This window comes from Drosophila suzukii (genome assembly GCF_043229965.1).
Source record: "Drosophila suzukii chromosome 2 unlocalized genomic scaffold, CBGP_Dsuzu_IsoJpt1.0 scf_2c, whole genome shotgun sequence".
NCBI classification, from domain to species: Eukaryota; Metazoa; Arthropoda; class Insecta; order Diptera; family Drosophilidae; genus Drosophila; species Drosophila suzukii.
The window spans coordinates 58,195-73,020 of record NW_027255896.1 but is presented as its reverse complement, the minus strand read 5'-3'; the positions used below and the strand labels follow the sequence as shown (position 1 = coordinate 73,020).

The 14,826-nt window shown below is 35.5% G+C and overlaps 1 long non-coding RNA gene across 1 annotated transcript; it reads right to left on the bottom strand.

The window, feature by feature from the left end:
- Nucleotides 1-9,149: 9,149 nt before the first annotated feature.
- On the bottom strand, nucleotides 9,150-14,213 carry LOC139354536 (uncharacterized). Its single transcript, XR_011605511.1, has 3 exons — nucleotides 13,731-14,213; nucleotides 9,585-9,678; nucleotides 9,150-9,472 (listed from the first exon to the last, which is right to left on the bottom strand). It is a non-coding gene; the product is annotated as an uncharacterized lncRNA (long non-coding RNA).
- Nucleotides 14,214-14,826: the final 613 nt, after the last annotated feature.

Below are 14,826 nucleotides of genomic sequence, written 5' to 3'. Positions count from 1 at the left end.
TCAGCTATATGGAGATATGCAAGCAGCAAGGCGAGATTAAAATGCGCCACCTACCGGCGGTATACAGATTTAAGCGTTATGGGCGTTAGAGTGGGCGTGGCAAATTTTTTTTGGATCAATCGATAGGTATCGACGAGACCAATACATTTCAGTTAAAATTTTTTATCTAGCATGAAAATTGTGGGCGTCACAAGTTTTCGCGGTTTGTGGGCGTTAAAGTGGGCGTGGCAAACTTTTTTTTGGGTCAATCGATAGGTATTGATGAGAACAATACATTTCAGTTAAAATTTTTATTCTAGCATCAAAACTGTAGGAGCCACAGTTTTGGGCGGTTTGTGGGCGTTAGAGTGGGCGTGGCACTGTGCCGAAACAAACTTGCGCTGCGTAAGAAGCTCAGAAATCTGCACGCCAAATCTCAATAGCCTAGCTCCCATAGTTTCCGAGATCTCAGCGTTCATCCGGACGGACAGACAGACGGACAGACGGACATGGTGATCAAGAATATATATACTTTGTGGGGTCGGAAACGCTTCCTTCTGCCTGTTACATACTTTCCGACGAATCTAGTATACCCTTTTACTCTACGAGTAACGGGTATAAACACTTACTTTGTATTTGCAAGTGATTGCGAGAAAATGTAGCGTCCACATACACACACTCAATCAGCGAAAAATTTCCAATAAATAGCGGTGAGACAGTCAAATTCAAAGTCAGTTCATAATTGAATTAAGTACGTGAACAATATATATAACCAAAACTAAGCCAGCAAGCAGAAGTTAACATGGAGTCACAAACGATCAAATTCAAGAAAGTGGTAGTAGGAGCAGAAGAAGCATCCGGTTCAAATTGGTTAAGCAAATTGAGTAGACCACCGAAAGCGCTTCGATGCTCCAATTGCAAATGTGTGGTGTGTACCCACAGACAACCCGGTTACGCAACCTCAGAAGAAGACGAAGAAGAAGAAGACTATTCCTGAGGACACCACTGAGGATAATAACGTAGGTCTCCACCATAACCATACCTGCTGCGCCTAGACAAAACAAAAAAACATAAAAAAAGAATGTAAAATTATAATTTATTCTTCATCTCTTTTTTTTATTTATATTTTTTCAATCAAAAAAAAAAATAAAGGGTTCCAAAACACAAGTTTCTAAATCTATCATTGATGGTGATGGTGATGCTGCTAGTACTGATGATGGTACTACAGATGATGGTAAAGAATTTTTCAATAAGACATTTCAAAATCTGATGAAATTAAATCATGTTAATCATTATTCAACGTATAGATTAATAGAACCATCAAAAATATGATGTGGAAAGAGTTCAGCTATCAAGGTAGCTACAAATGGATTAATATCTATAAGGCATTGATTGCTAAATATAATAACACATACCATAAAACAATTCTGATGGCGCCAAACGATGTAAGTTTTCGAAATGAAGAATTACTCCTCCAAACCGTTTACAATCATCTGAAAATCACTCATAAACCAAAATTCGAAGTTGACGATTATGTGCGAATAAGTAAATATAAACATGTGTTCGAAAAAGGTTATACTCCAAACTGGACAACTGAGATATTCCAAATTAAACGGATACAAAATACCAATCCCATTACGTATATATTGAAAGATTATCAGGGAAATGATATTAAGGGAGGATTTTACGAATATGAGCTGATGAAAACTAAATTTCCCGATACATATCTAGTGGAGAAGGTTATTAGACGTCGAAATGGTAGAGCATTCGTTAAATGGTTAGGATTCTCATCAGAGCATAATTCCTGGATTGATTTGTAAACACACACACACACACACACACACACACGCAGCATACTATATATGTGTATGTGTAAAGCCTATAAACATTTCATTCCCTCCCGAACCGTTAAGATGTCGATAACATTAACACTAACAGGCAATACGTCAGTACTTGTTGCAGATTATTTTCCTCCAATTGAACTTGAACAGAACTATCAGTGCGCGTTAATCAGTCTGGACACTTACAATTCGATTCCAAACGTTGACGTAGACAATAATTTATTTCATATTAGTAAACATTTGATAAAAATCCCCGTAGGTCCGTAAATCCCATTAACGGAGTGCAATAAAAAATGTTTATTGAGTTTAGGATTCAAATTAAAAAAAAAAATGTCACATATAATTAACGTGCTCGAGAAACCGACTATTGATAATTCAATAATAAAGAAAGATTATCATAGTTATTCACCCTATTTGCGATCGTATGAGAACAATGACGAAATTCGGATTGCCATACAAAATCAAGATTTGTATGTGTTGCCGAGCGAAAGTTTTCTTCACATTCAAGGGCATATCACAAAAGTTGATGATCAAATCGAAACCACAATAGCTTTATTCAATAATTGTATGGCGTATCTATTTAGTGAAATACGATATGAATTGAATGGTATTGAAATTGATCGAACACGACATTTGGGTGTAACAAACGATTTAAAAAATTATTTATCAATTAAACGAAATCAAGAACACTTGCTCGAAAACTGTGGATGGTCCATCACAGACAATTTAAAACTTGAAAGAGGAAACTTTAATTTTTGCGTGCCGTTGAATCTGATACTTGGATTTGCTGAGGACTACAATAAAATACTGCTGAATGGGAAACACGAGCTAGTTCTATTAAGAGGAAAAGATAACGATGATGTTTATAAGAGCACTGCTGTAGCTTTAACAATGAGTCAAATGAAAATGACGATTTCGAGCATTGTTTGGAAAATGCCCCATGTACAATTGTCTGATGCTTATAAATTGTACATGTTTAATGTGATAAACAAACAAACGCCATTATTGATTCCCTTCAGGAGTTGGGATATATACTATAACCCAGTAGTTCCACAGACTACTACATTTATTTGGAGTGTTAAATTAGCTGCTGAAACTGAACGCCCTCGCTATGTTATTATCGCATTTAAAAACAATAAGAAGTATGTTCATTGTGATTTAGTCGATGTGAAAGTATATCTCAATTCTGAAGTATATCCGTATGACGGATTAAATCAAAATTTTTCTTATAATAGATATGCACTATTATACGATATGTATATCAATTTTCAAAAAAGTTACTACGGCTGTGAGTCACAACCGTTATTATCGCTAGAGACTTATAAAAATAAGGCTCCCATTATTGTCTTAGATGTAACGCATCAAAATGAAGCAGTAAAAAGTGGACCCATTGATATACGAATTGAGATTAAAACACAAAATAATATCCCTTCAAAAACATCTGCATACTGTCTCATAATTCATGATAAATTATTCATATACACCGCTATCAAACGAGGTTAGAAAAATATTATAAATATATATATATATATATACAATGTACGTATATGTGAATATTTTTTCTATTGCGTTCTCTGTGAGAATGCAAGCAAGCAAGCATTAGTAGCAAGTCGAACTGCAAGCTAGAAACTACAATCAAAACGAGAATAAAAACCAAAAAAAAAAATTTAAAAAATAAAAATAAAAATGTTGCGAATAATAATCATTGTAATTATTTTACTATTCGGTTGCAATTTCGGGGAGGGAAACTGTAATCCTATTCCGAATCCTGAATTTGCTTCTATTCTGAATATCACCAATAGTATCAATGTACGTATATGTGAATATTTTTTCTATTGCGTTCTCTGTGAGAATGCAAGCAAGCAAGCATTAGTAGCAAGTCGAACTGCAAGCTAGAAACTACAATCAAAACGAGAATAAAAACCAAAAAAAAAAATTTAAAAAATAAAAATAAAAATGTTGCGAATAATAATCATTGTAATTATTTTACTATTCGGTTGCAATTTCGGGGAGGGAAACTGTAATCCTATTCCGAATCCTGAATTTGCTTCTATTCTGAATATCACCAATAGTATCATCAAAAGTAGAATTTAATATAACATTATCGAACAACGAGGTGTTAAAAGTAAACCTCTCATTAGAATTTATGAGACAACCATCATCAACACCACCACCACCACAAACCACAACAATAAAACCCAGTGAGTGGGTGGAATTGATAACTGAATCGTCAACACCAACACCACCAGCAGCACCACCAACATCAACAGCTAACGATGAGGACAATGCCGAGGATAATATTAAAGTTATGGTTGATCAAGTAATCGAATTGTTTCAAGCAAACCTAATAGAAAAGGAGAAAAATATTGGAGGAATACTGAATGCAACAGTACCATTCTATAGGCACTTTAATCTCCAATATAAAGAGTCGGCTATATCAATTCGTTGTTTGTATAAAAGCAATTATGAGAAGAGAACACTAAATATAAAATGCAATCAATATATTGAGACAATCATTATTGAACGTTTATTAGCAAACGGTGAGGTAGAACAAACATTTGTCGAAAAAAACCCCAACACCCTGAAGAACATTATCCTCAACGAAGACATCAACAACTATATACAAACTAAGACGATGACAATCACTTGAGAGAGAGAGAGGGGCACGCGCTAGAAGTCGATTGCAACGCACAAACAAACAGACGCAGCCAATAAACGATAATCAGTGGAGAGCCGGAGCCCCGAGAGAAAGAGAGCAGACAAAAAAACTTTTTTAATCTTTTTTTATACGTATACCTATATATATTTATATACACATACTTTATTCATGCATTTACTTACTAGTGTTGTTGTTACTAAGCTATCAGCCCAAAACAAATGCAGCTAATACTCAATAATCAGTAGAGAGAGCCAAAGCCAGAGCCCGAGAGAGAGACGTCAAAAAAAAATGTATATTCTTTATACCTATATACTATACATGCATTCATGCATTTTTTTACTTTAATCACAATTCTGTAAAACTAGTCTCTAAGCATTCACCCACAGGGAAAGTATATAATCGCATAATAAAAATTAATAATAAATACACAAAATGAAAATAATTATGGTTTTGATATTATTATTTGTACTTGGAATCCTCGTTGGAATAGCGTCAGTAAAAAGCGAATATGACATCAACAAAATTCCCTACCAAACGGAAATTAAATACTCTAGTTTTGATCTCGTTGTAAACGAAACATTGACTGTCAAAGTAAATTTAATTTTTGAACTTAATACCGCATTTGTGGAAGTGATTCGAGAGAGCAGCAGCAGCAGCAACAACAAAAATCAAAATGATATCAGATTTAAACGAGATTTGGTACTATTCGAACATATGCCTCTTACTTTCCCCACGATCGATGAGGTAGTTGAAAATTTCCGCCGAGAGTTAATTAGAAAAGAAGAGGATATTGGCGGAATAATTGACGCACCCGCTGTAATTTGTAGATATTTCAAATTAAGATACTTGAGAAGTATTGTCAATATTCGATGCAATTATCATAGCGATTTCACAAATAAAACATTACGAATTTTTTGTCATCACTATAATGCTCTAAGCAATACCAATGAGCGAAACCTGATAGAGAAAAATTATTTTTTTGAACGAGACTTTACCAACGATGAGGGAGATGATTATTACGATGAAGCCAACCCCACCAACCTTCAGTTAGAGAGACACATCGGAACGTATAACATCAATGATTATCAACAGGTTTTGCATATGAATATTAAATAATAACAACACAAAAAAAAATAATGACATTTACAAAAAAATTATTGATTTTATTCAAAATTATCTACACATTCTGTCGCCCGAGGATAAAGAAACTCTCCAAAGTATACATATGCGATTAGAACATATTAAAAATTTAAATATTACCTTTAATCAAATGGAAACGAATAAAGAGATGAGTACAACTTATGCTGCTGCTGCTGCTGCTGATGATGTAGTAGATTGTGAAAAAGAACAACATTTCAAGTACATACAACAAAAATTGGTTGATGAACATGACGCATTACAAATTATGACTTCCTATCAAATTTTGTAAGTATACTACTAATAAATATATATATATATATATCAGTTATTTTATTTGTTATATATATTTCAGATCATCATCATCATCATCGTCATCATCTAGTATATCCGAATAATAAGTGGGAGGCTTCCTGTGTTGTTTGTGTGTGTGTGTGTGTATTATAGAGCGAGAGATTGTAAAAAGGAAAACAAAGAAAATGGGGGGAAAATTAAGGCAAGGTAGAATGTGATATATAGTATATAGATTCAGCTATAAAATTGAGTGTATGTTGGTCAGCAGATTTAGTATGTTGAAAATTATTCTCGAGTCTCTCTCTTAAGCATTTCGAACAAAAAAAAATGCATTTTCGCGTATTCCTATTACTTTTAGTATGCGCAGTCGCTAAAATCACTTCAAATCAAACAACAACAACAACACCACAACCCCCGACAAGAACAGAAACAGCAACAACAACAACAACAACAACAACAACACAAACAACAACCAGCACCAAAGAACCAGGCTCATCATCATCAGCAGCAGCAGACAACACAACAGCAGCAACACAAACAACAACCAGCATCGAAGAACCAGACTCATCATCAGCAGCAGCAGCAGCAGCAGACAACGATGACGTTTCAAAAACATCACTTGTACCAAAATATGTCTATCATATTAACATTACTATTATATTTTTATACCCGTTACTCGTAGAGTAAAAGGGTATACTAGATTCGTCGGAAAGTATGTAACAGGCAGAAGGAAGCGTTTCCGACCCCACAAAGTATATATATTCTTGATCAGGATCACTAGCCGAGTCGATCTAGCCATGTCCGTCTGTCCGTCTGTCCGTCTGTCCGTCTGTCCGTCTGTCTGTCCGTCCGGATGAACGCTGAGATCTCGGAAACTATGGGAGCTAGGCTATTGAGATTTGGCGTGCAGATTCCTGAGCTTCTTACGCAGCGCAAGTTTGTTTCGGCACAGTGCCACGCCCACTCTAACGCCCACAAACCGCCCAAAACTGTGGCTCCTACAGTTTTGATGCTAGAATAAAAATTTATTTTATTTATTTAACTGAAATGTATTGTTCTCATCAATACCTATCGATTGACCCAAAAAAAGTTTGCCACGCCCACTTTAACGCCCACAAACCGCGAAAACCTGTGACGCCCACAATTTTCATGCTAGATAAAAAATTTTAACTGAAATGTATTGGTCTCGTCGATACCTATCGATTGATCCAAAAAAAAATTTGCCAGGCCCACTCTAACGCCCATAACGCTTAAATCTGTATACCGCCGGTAGGTGGCGCATTTTAATCTCGCTTTGCTGCTTGCATATCTCCATATAGCTGAGTAACGGGTATCTGATAGTCGAGGTACTCGACTATAGCGTTCTTCCTTGTTATTATTGGTTTTGTTAGTCTATCTTGCAATTGTAATATTTCAAATAATCTTTTCTTGTTATATAGACTGCATCAAAGTTGCGATGACTGAAGATACAGCATCAGCAGTTCGAAATAATAATAATAATAATAATCACGAACTTAATAATGTTTATTGTCCTCAAAATATTTAAAAAACAAAAAAAAATTAGAAATAAATTAAAATACTAATATTTCATATTGTGGTGAATCTAAAAAAAAAAATCGTATTTAATATAGGGGTGAGCGGGAGGGAGGGCGGTAGGGAGAGCGGGAGGCAGGGCGGGAGGTAGAGCGGGAGGGAGGGCGAGAGCGGGATTTTTTTTATCACTCACTTGTTGTGCAGTTGAGGAATTTAAATCACCCACTCAGCCAATAAATTTAAAACACTTTATTTCTTCGTTATCACAAGAAAAAAATAAAAATACATACTTTGTATTGCAAGTGATTGTGTGTGTGTGTGTGCACTTATTGCGCAGTTGTGAATTTAAATACATTTTTTTTCTCAAAGCATACTCTTATCATCCACTCAGCCAATAAATTTTAATGTCCTTTTTTTCTTCGTTATCTTTCACATAACTTTAAAAAAAAAAAAACGAAAAAAATCCAGCAAGCCACCTACTCAAATAAAAAAATTGAGCGTGGGGGTAGAAATAAACAAATTAATAATTTTTTTTGCATTGGATGCAGTTATCGCACATCCGGTGTTCAAAAGGGATTTCAAACAAAAACAAGGAAGAACGCTATAGTCGAGTACCTCGACTATCAGATACCCGTTACTCAGCTATATGGAGATATGCAAGCAGCAAGGCGAGATTAAAATGCGCCACCTACCGGCGGTATACAGATTTAAGCGTTATGGGCGTTAGAGTGGGCGTGGCAAATTTTTTTTGGATCAATCGATAGGTATCGACGAGACCAATACATTTCAGTTAAAATTTTTTATCTAGCATGAAAATTGTGACCGTCACAAGTTTTCGCGGTTTGTGGACGTTAAAGTGGGCGTGGCAAACTTTTTTTTGGGTCAATCGATAGGTATTGATGAGAACAATACATTTCAGTTAAAATTTTTATTCTAGCATCAAAACTGTAGGAGCCACAGTTTTGGGCGGTTTGTGGGCGTTAGAGTGGGCGTGGCACTGTGCCGAAACAAACTTGCGCTGCGTAAGAAGCTCAGAAATCTGCACGCCAAATCTCAATAGCCTAGCTCCCATAGTTTCCGAGATCTCAGCGTTCATCCGGACGGACAGACAGACGGACAGACGGACATGGCTAGATCGACTCGGCTAGTGATCCTGATCAAGAATATATATACTTTGTGGGGTCGGAAACGCTTCCTTCTGCCTGTTACATACTTTCCGACGAATCTAGTATACCCTTTTACTCTACGAGTAACGGGTATAAACACTTACTTTGTATTTGCAAGTGATTGCGAGAAAATGTAGCGTCCACATACACACACTCAATCGGCGAAAAATTTCCAATAAATAGCGCTGAGACAGTCAAATTCAAAGTCAGTTCATAATTGAATTAAGTACGTGAACAATATATATAACCAAAACTAAGCAAGCAAGCAGAAGTTAACATGGAGTCACAAACGATCAAATTCAAGAAAGTGGTAGTAGGAGCAGAAGAAGCATCCGGTTCAAATTGGTTAAGCAAATTGAGTAGACCACCGAAAGCGCTTCGATGCTCCAATTGCAAATGTGTGGTGTGTACCCACAGACAACCCGGTTACGCAACCTCAGAAGAAGACGAAGAAGAAGAAGACTATTCCTGAGGACACCATTGAGGATAATAACGTAGGTCTCCACCATAACCATACCTGCTGCGCTAAAGTTATAATTTATTCTTCATCTATTTTTTTATTTATATTTTTTCAATCAAAAAAAAAAATAAAGGGTTCCAAAACACAAGTTTCTAAATCTATCATTGATGGTGATGGTGATGCTGCTAGTACTGATGATGGTACTACTGATGATGCTGCTGCTGCTGGTGTTGCTGATGCTGATGCTACTGCTGCTGGTGTTGCTGCTGCTGCTGGTGTTGCTGAAAAGGAAGATCCTCGACCCAATAAGTTGGTTAAATCCACCACTGTTAACTCTCTTGCTAAACGAAGATCTATCAACAGTGAAGACGCTGTTGGTGTTGCTGATCGAGAAATTCGAGAGCTAAAGGATGAAATTGAAGAGTTTCGTACGTTATACGATGATGTAATGTCTAGCGCCGTTCAAGAACTTTACGCACTATAAAAAGACTTTTGTCAGTAAGAACAGTACTTACTCCAGGGGACTACAGAGCCTTACGCCCAATCAGGGGGCAATTCATGTGGGGAGCGTTTAATTTAATGCAACGCTATCGCTTTTTGCGTGAAAACCTATCAAAAAAAAATCCTAAAATTATTATTGAAGATGATGATGACGTTTTCGGTGCGGGATACAGAAATAGGAAAGAGATTGAAACATTCGTTAATACAGACGAAGTTGATGAGCTAAAAAAAGAAATCGATGAATTTTGCATTGAGTATGAAGACTTTCTCCCTGATTTTGAACTACAGACCTTACGAAATATGAGGAAATTGATGACGATAGGGGCACACATATCAGACAGCGAATTGAAGTTTTCACGTAACACTAGAAAACGTTTTAAAGTAGGAGTTTATATTATAATACAACGCTACCAGGACTTGGCTGAGAGAATTGAAAGGCGATATTAATAATATACACATATATAACAATAACCTATATATATATTAACCTATCAACATTAATAAAAAACTTATTTACTCCTGAAAATAGAATCTCTTAATATACAACGTTCTCATTTCAGCTTACAGTCGCAAAAACAAAAAAAACAATATTATATTGTTTCTGTTCAACGACCTATTGATTATATTAATATTCACAAAATATGGCACTAGAACGTTGAACAGAAACAATATCAAAATCAACGATCGTTTGTGTGTGTATGTGTGTGTAACGTAAGTTGAAGAGTATATTTTTTCTGTATCGATAAGGAAGATCTGCTATATTTAATAGATCTTTTACGCGATCAGGAAAAAAAATATATTTTTAAAGCCTTCAAAAAAAAAAAAAACAGAAATGCAGAGAAAGTGATGTGAGACAAAGAGTATTTTTTAAGATATATCTAAAGCCTTCAATAATGTGCGTGTGTGTGTAGAAATTAAAAAAAGTGAAGTGTGTGATAAAAGAGTATATTATTTGTTGTCATCATGGGAAAAATATCTGATATATTTAATAGATATAGCACCACGGTGACATCAAAAATATATTTAAAGCCTTCAAAAATGCGGAGAAAGTTAAGTGAAAGAGTATATTGTTTTGATGTTATTGTGTGGAAAAATCTAACATATTTAATAGATATTGCACCACGATTACATCAAAAAATATATTTAAAGCCTTCAAAAACGCGGAAAAATTGAAGTGAGGGTAAAAAGAGTATATTGTTTTAACGTTATGGTGTGGAAAAATCTAATATATTTAAAAGATCTTTAAACACGATAACTTCAAAAATATATTTAAAGCCTTCAAAATGCAGAGAAAGTGAAGTGAGATAAAGGGTATATTCTTTTTATTGTTATTGTGTGAAAAATCTAATATATTTAATAGATCTTTCGTCATGATGACATTAAAAATATATATTTTAAGCCTTCAAAAATGTAGAGAAAGTGAAGTGAGATAAAAAAGAGAGTTTATTGTTTTCTATGGGGCTACATACTCTTTGTACTATATTAATATTCACATAATACGGAGATTTGTAGTCCAAAGAAAATAATATACATACATATATAATTTTTAAACGAGTAACGACAAAAAAAAAAATATATATTTTTAAAGTAAAGTGAGATAAAAAGAGTATATTGTTTTCTATGGTTACAAATTGTTTGTACTATATTAATATTAACGTAATACAAGAGTTTGTAAACCGAAGAAAATAATATATACATACATAACTTTTAAACGAGAGTGAGAGGACAAGTGGGAGGGCGGAGTGGTAGGGGGGGGGAGTGAACGCAACTCCCCAGACGGTCAAGCACCAGGACAAGCGGGAGGACAAGCGGGAGGGGAAGGGGGAAGGGAAGTGGGAGGGGAAGTGGGAGTGGAAGGCCCTAGCAGCTTCCACAACAACAACTTCCGCTCGCGATAAGCGCCCCCGCACCAGCGAAACAGTGAGTCAGAACATACAATACAAATTTATCCAGAACATACAAATACACCATCGTTTTATCCAGAACATACAAATACACCCTACTCTTTTACGCTTGGAAATAACATTTTTTAATTAGTTCTGAATTTCAAATTTAATTTTATCAAAATCGGACGACTATATCATATAGCTGCCATAGGAACGATCGTAAAATTGGTGTGAAAATAATATGAAACAAACTATAGCTTCGGTGTTCCTTAACATATAACCTCCTACGCTTGGAAATAACATTTTTTAATTAGTTCTGAGTTTCGTATTTAATTTTGTCAAAATCGGACGACTATATGATATAGCTGCCAAAGGAACGATCGTAAAATTGGAAATAAAATTTTTAATTAGTTCTGAATTTTTTTGAATTTAATTTTATCAAAATCGGACGACTATATCATATAGCTGCCATAGGGACGATCGGAAAATTGATGGGAAAATAATATGAAACAAATTATAGCTTCGGTGCTTTTTTAACATAAAACCTCTTAAGCTTGGAAATTACATTTTTTTTAATTAGTTTTGAATTTCGAATTAAGTTTTATCAAAATCGGACGACTACATCATATAGCTGCTATAGGAACGATCGGAAAATTGGTGGGAAAATAATATGAAACAAATTGTAGCTTCGGTGTTTTTTGATATATTATCTTCTACTATTGGAAATAACATTTTGTGTATTCTTAAGAATTTCGAATTATATTTAATACAATTCGGACGACTCTAACATATAGCTGTCAAAGAAACGGTCAGCGAAATAATTAAATATTTATTATACCCTTGCATTTGTTATTTTTACACCCTTGCAGAGCGTATAATGATTTCAGTCAGAAGTTTGCAACGCAGTGAAGGAGACGTTTCCGACCCCATAAAGTATATATATTCTTGATCAGCATCACTAGACGAGTCGATCTAGCCATGTCCGTCTGTCCGTCTGTCCGTCCGTTTCTACGCAAACTAGTCTCTCAGTTTTAAAACTATCATGCTGAAACTTTCCCAAAAGTCTTATACCCTTTGCAGGTAGTATATAAGTCGGAATCAGCCGGATCGGACAACTATATCTTATAGCTCCCATAGGAATAATCGGAAAAAAAATGTTAAAAAATTATATCTTTGGTGTTTTTTAACATATTACCTCCTTTCCCTGGAAAAAACATTATTTAATTAGTTTTGAATTTCGAATTAAATTTTATTAAAATCGGAAGACTATATCATATAGCTGCCATAGGAACGATCTTAAAATTGGTGGGAAAATAATATGAAACAAACTATAGCTTCGGTGTTCCTTAACATATAACCTCCTACGCTTGGAATTAACATTTTTTAATTAGATCTGAATTTCAAATTTAATTTTATCCCGAAATTTAATTAGCTCCCGAAACAGTCGCTCAAAAAGTCTATAAAATCTAGAAACATTAACAATTTCTATCGGACTATAAGCCGCCTGTGGTCTATGATCATTTAGCGTTCAAATCGTGCGTGTAATCTCCATACTTTTGTTTAAAAACACTTAAAACACATTTCTTTTGGTCGAAAGTGTAAAGATAAAAGAAAGGAAACATTCACACACATATACTGCAGTGCACAAAGACTGAAAACTACCGAAAACACACTCAAATCAATAACTTATACAATTACACAAATCACTCAAACTCAAAATTGATCAAAACAACAACAGTATGAGTGCATCAAAGCGACTAAGGAGTGAAAAGTCGATTACCGAAATCAAGGTAGCTCGCACGTCGGACACACAATTGCTGCAACAAATTGATGCAAAATTCACGAGTCAACGGAAGGAAATCAACATGGAACTGTTGCAGCTGATCGACGATAAATTTGCGGAGCAAAGGGAGTCACTGGGTAGAGAGTATCGAGAGAGCGAGGCCCGCTTTCTCAACACTCTACAGGCTAAATTCGATGCAATGAACACCGAAATACACAACCTTACGAAACGAGTGCGAGAGCTGGAAACCGAGGCAAAAGAGGTGAATACACTGAAACAACAAGTGTGTGAACTGGATGCTCAACTGGCAGCAAAGTGCAATGCACAGGAGGTCGCGGATGTTGCATGCAACCTGCGCTGGCATGGTGTACCGCACGTCGAGGGCGAAAATTTAAACACCCTTTTCAATCGACTTTGTTTCTCACTACACCTGACCCCTCCTCCGCGAGTTAGGTCTATTTTTCGAGTCCGACAGCGCCAAAGAAACTCACTTGTTGACCCAATAATAATAATAAAAATGGATCACGTGCGCGAAAAAGCTGTGCTGCTGCGGGCGATTGGAGTGCACCGACAAACAACCAAATCGCAGCTGAGCTTACAGCTGATCGGTTTTGACTCGCCGGCATTTATATACTTAAACGAACAATTAACGAAAACAAATTACGAAATTTTAAGCATGCCATGCGCCTCAAAAAACAAAAGCGCGTAGCGGCCGTCTTTACTCGCCGTGGAGACGTATTTGTTAAGCCTATAGACGGAGGAGAGGCTTACTACGTGCAAAGCTCCAATGAGCTTTCTGATCTGAGTAGTGATGTGGGCGAAATCAACTCAAGCAGAGATGCCGCTTTAGAGAATAATTCATTTCGTAATTAAAATATTTTTTATCTCTATATTAGGATTTCCAATTAGTTTAATATCTTTATCTCTTGTTATTCATATGTTTAGGATCAGTCGCATTGTTAATTTAGTAGTCTGCCTAATTTTTTGTCTGGTGTGCAGTCCTTGTTTTTTTATTTTGAAATTTAAAACTATTCACAATGGAAGAAAACCTTAATAATTCAACAGCAAATAGTCGTGCCCTTCTGTGCATCCTGGCAAAGCAGAGACCTGGTTTCAAGATTTGTCATATAAATGCCCAAAGCCTGCCAAAGAAAATTGAAGAGTTTAGGTACATATTTGTAAATTCAGAAATTGATGTTATATGCGTGTCTGAAACATGGTTTGTCCAGAGTCTATGTGATGTGCTAATATCGTGTGATGCATATAATGTGTACCGTTCTGATCGTGTTAGTCATGGGGGAGGAGTTGCTATATATGTAAACAAAAAATTAAAAGCCAAAATTATTTGCCAACACACAATAAACAGTGCAATAGAATATATTTTTCTTGAAATACAAAACCCGATTATTGAAAAAAATCTGTTAATTGGCTGCATTTATCGTCCGCATTGCAATACAAACTATGATGATTTAATCAATATTCTGACAGACATTACAGTAAACTTCACTGATGTAATCCTTGCAGGCGATCTTAATAGTGATATTCTGAGGGAATCTCACCTTACCAGCAACATGGAATCGCTAGGTC